The 4566-nt window shown below is 40.3% G+C and overlaps 1 pseudogene; it reads right to left on the bottom strand.

Annotated features, from left to right (window-relative positions):
- Window positions 1-360: 360 nt before the first annotated feature.
- On the bottom strand, window positions 361-2807 carry LOC104855728 (annotated as a pseudogene).
- Window positions 2808-4566: the final 1759 nt, after the last annotated feature.

Genomic DNA, 4566 nt, shown 5'->3' with positions numbered 1-4566 from the left:
AGAAAAACGAAAAGAGTGGGGGCAGGAGGGGAAGCTGCTCTAGGAATAGCCAGGGGCATTTAAAGAAACCATAAGAATGCCAACGATACTTAAATCCCTTTTTTAAAAAAAATAAATTTTTTTGGCTTAAACTATTTTACTCTAAATGTATTTATGTCAGCTTCCAATGAAAGAATGCCACTAATACACTGTAGACACTTTTTGCAATGCAAATCCATGCGCCCCCTTTCTACATGGTGAACTTCAACCTAGCAATTATTACAACAAATGTTATAGTCTAAAGCTCAAGGACGTTTCAGCGATTTTGAAATTGAATTGAGTACAAACCAAGTAAAATTTACATCCTAACAACATTTCCACCTAGGACTGTGGGGACCATTGAGCCTTCCGCATGGATGTCAGAGCCTTTTCCCGCAGGTGCTTCTCTAAGTCATCAAGGTTGTGTTTTGCTTCACTTTGGGTCTCCCTTTCTGGCTCTGCGGCTGCCTCGGCTTCTTCCTGTGCTGATGTGGTTGTGGCAGATGCAACAGCTGCGGAGGTTATTGGAGCTGTAGCGGCTACAGCAACAGACTTCCTCCTTGTATTTTGTGTGCTTCTTGTGTTTCTTATCCTTTTTGTGTTTCTAGTCCTTCTTTTTCTTCCTGCCTCTTTCTTGATCTGAATTCCTAGCTGGTGATGGGGTTGGCGTTGGGCTTTTCAGCCTTTTTGAGTGGCACCGCTGGTGACCGGTTTATAGAGGGTGACTGAGGCTGGAGAGAGGATGGAGGTGCTGGGGGCTTTTTAGCAGCCCGCTCAAGAGATCTAGGGACAGATGGAGAGAAGGAAACCCTTCTTACAGACTGTGAACTTGGTGAGCAGGCTTTTCCGTAGTTTGGGGTTCTGGAGTTCTGAAGACGCTTCTCATGGGCCTGGTACTTGGTGATGGTACTTCTTTGGGGGTGTTGCTGAAGTTCCTCTTCGAACAGGTGGAGGACTTGAGGTCTGAGAAGCTCGAGGCTGTGGTGAGGGAGAATGCCGTTTGGTTGGGGTGACCTGGTCTCCCTGGGAGCGCGGCTTGGGGCGGACCCTTTCCTATGCTTTGATAAGAGAAAAGGTGCCGTCTCTTGGCGACTGTGGAGCGTCTTTGGGAGGTGGAGAGGGGGAGACCCTGTGCTTTGGTGGGGGATGGTGGTGAGGCCCTTCGTGGGGGGAGGTCTTCTCCCTGGAAGTGGAGAAGGAAGAGCCTCCTCTGTATGGGAGGAGATTATGTTCTTGGGGAAGGTGAGCTCCTACAAGGGGAAAGAGAAGGAATCCTACTTTGAGGTTGTGGTGTGGGAGATCCGCGACCGGGGAGGAGGAACTGAAGGAGATCAGCGCCTTCTGGTGGGTGGAGGGCAGGGACTTCTCCATCTGCTACGGGGTTGGGGGGGGTGTCTATTTTCCGTGCTTTAGTGCTGATGGAGATGTACTCCGCTGACAGCCAACCTCGCCATTTTGCACATGGGATCTTTTAGGTCGCTCATCTTCAGAGGAATAAGAGGAGTTAGAATCAGATGAAGACTCCTGGTTCGGCTGCAGCTATTTGGACGCTTTCATCTTCAGATTCAGTTAACTCTACTTTTCTAGGCTTTGTTGCTGGTGATGATGATTCTCTTTTTTCAGTACCTTTATGTTTTGTCACTGAAGTTCTTCCTGGAGACACAGAAACACGACTTTTTCTTGTACGGGTTGACTGCTGGGGTAGAAGGGAATGACGAGTTTTCTGTGCTGGAGTAGCTGGAGGTGACAGCCTGTGCCTTCTTGGAGGACTCCCTGATGGAGATAACTAAGACTTTTTCAAAGGGGCTGGATTAAGGGTTAGGAGATGTCTTTGGTGGTGACTGAGAACGAGATGAAGAGGATGATGAGCTACTCCCACGCAAGGATGCTGATGAGTGCCGTCTTCCTCTTACTGGACATCTACTCCTATGCCTTGGAGAAAAGAGGAGGCATTCGCCTTGGTGGAGTTCTTCTTCGAGGAGGTGATCTCCTTGGGCTTGGCCACCTTCGAGGTGAATATGATCTTGACTGGGACTTATGGCACCATTTTGGATGAGTATGAGAAGGAGAGAGAGAAAAGGTCCAGAACCTTGATTTGGAGTGTGACCAGATCTTGGCCAGGTCTTTCCTTGCTCTCTCTCTCTCTCTCTCTCTCTCTCTCTCTCTCTCTTCCCCTGGAGAAGGTTCTTTAGGTTCTGGCATGGGTTCAGGCTTGGGAACTTTTAGGATGTCAATAGTAGATGTCGTAGAACTTTCTTGTACTGAAGGCTCTTTTATTTTCACTGAAGTTACAGGGATGGCTGGTGTTTTTTCCTTCTTTTCTGGAGAAGGGGCAGGCCTCCAACTCTTGGTTCTGTGACGGGGAGATCGAGAATGACTGTGCTTTTTCTCTCTCCTAACAGGAAGATCGTCTTCTAGGGGAAGGAGATATGGCTTTGCATCTTCTTGGGCTTTGCTATCTCTCCCTTTTTTCTCTGCTGCTTTCTTTTTCTTCTTTATTCCTCATCTTTGTCTTCATCTTGCTTTTTCATGATGCCAATTTTTCTTGTTCAATCTTTTTCTTTCTTTCTCTCTTTCTTTCTTTCTTTCTTTCTTTCTTTCTTTCTTTCTTTCTTTCTTCCTTTCTTTCTATCTTTCTTTCTTTGGTTCTAGGACAGCAGAAGGGATCCCAGTGATGTTTTCTTGTGTGCTTAATAGCAGGGGCCACAGTTCTCCCATAAATTCTCCAGCATTTTATTCCCTTTCAAAAACCCAGTCAAGTTAACTTGCATCATTTTGGAATCTAGATTCTTCACTTCCAGCTCATTGAATATAAACTCAGTGACAACATCATCTTCAAATCCAAAAACTTTCTCATGTCACAAAAAGGGCATAGTTTCCACTTTAATTTTTAATAATTAAGAAGTCATACACAAAAAAATTATGTGAAAGTTTCACTTTTGTAAAATTAAAAAAATTTAAGACCTATTTACTCTGGTATTCATCTGATAAAAACATCATTTAATTATAGTTTTCCTTTCCTCCCATGCCATTTTTCTTCTTCTCTTTAAGATGATATTCCATAGACAACAGACCTAACTGCTCTGAATCAAATCTTCATCAGCCATTTATTTGAAATCTTAAAAGTACCTCAAATCATGGAGCAAAAATGAGTGCCCCTAAATATTCATTATCCCAATAAACAGTTGTGTCAAGTCTGCTATATGTGCTGCACTTAAAAGAACATATTACACATTTGTTTTGACCTCCAGTCATTCATTCTCTTCTCATTTTTTCTATTTTAATTCACATACTGAATTCGATATTTTTTAAGAAAACAGACTGTATTGTATATACTTGGCTTTCTTGTATTTTTCCTGCATAAAATGCAGTCAGAAAATACTATCAGCCATAAAATATACTATATACTTATAGTATATTGTATACTAAGTACATTTTTATTTATATATTTACCTATATTTACATCTATAATTTATTTTATTTATAGATGTATGTGTATATTATCAGGAATGGAGCATGTAATCATGAAGGCTGAAAAGTCCAAGACCGGTAGTCAGGAAGGAAAAGTGTATAGTTCAATGCTGTGTCTGAAGCCCTGAGTCCCAGGAAACCCAGTGATAGAAGTTCCAGCACAAGTCTGAATATGATACATGTGAAACCACAGAGTCAGGCAAGGAGAAAGATTACTTTCTTCCTCCATCTTTTATTTTACTTTGGCCTTTAAGGAACTATATGGGGTCTGCCCACAGTGGGGAGGGTAATCTGCTTTTCTTAGTTCAATAATTTGAATGCTAATCTCACTCACCAACTCTCTCACAAGAAATGGCTACAATAATGTTTAAATATCGGAGTATTCCATAGACTAGTGAAGTTGAAACACAGAATTAATCAATGCAAAATTAATTCTGAAAAGGAACAAAAACCCCATGAAATGGCCCTTTCATAGTTATTTAGTGCAGTGGAATTAAATTCAATATAAAAATGGTTAAATTTTGAAACATATGCTGCTCTAAGGGGACAAACATCAAATTATAAATTCCTGTATAACCAATTACATAATTTAAAGCAAGCAGGTAATGTATTTGTCACATACTTAATAAAATGAACCATATAATTTCAGGAATTAGTTGACATCAACTCAGTTTTTATGATCTTGATTATAGAGTTGCTTATTTAAAACTAAAACATGGGACATATATAGACACTAGGTCATATCATATGACATATAACATACCTTGTGGGACTTACACCCGGAAATGTTGGATATTATATTCATTTTAATAAAATATTCAGTTAGATTAGTTTTATTTATTTAAAATAAAATTCATGTACTCAAATCTTGTTTCTTTTTCTTTTAGTCTTTTCGCTGCAGAGATACAATCAAATTTTTTGAGACTTAGTCATTTTTATTCAACATTAGCCATGTGTCAATGAAATAAAATTCTTATTGTTAAAAGAAATTAAAGCATATGAATAATTCCATATGAAGGGATTTTCTTTGTTTACATTTCCAAGATTATTATTTATTAACCAAGAAACGTTTATACT

The sequence above is a fragment of the Fukomys damarensis genome, unplaced genomic scaffold (genome assembly GCF_012274545.1).
Source record: "Fukomys damarensis isolate Sample0158 unplaced genomic scaffold, DMR_v1.0_HiC HiC_scaffold_30, whole genome shotgun sequence".
In the NCBI taxonomy this organism is placed as follows: Eukaryota; Metazoa; Chordata; class Mammalia; order Rodentia; family Bathyergidae; genus Fukomys; species Fukomys damarensis.
Note: the sequence above shows the minus strand (reverse complement) of the source record. Positions and strands in the feature narration are given on the sequence as shown.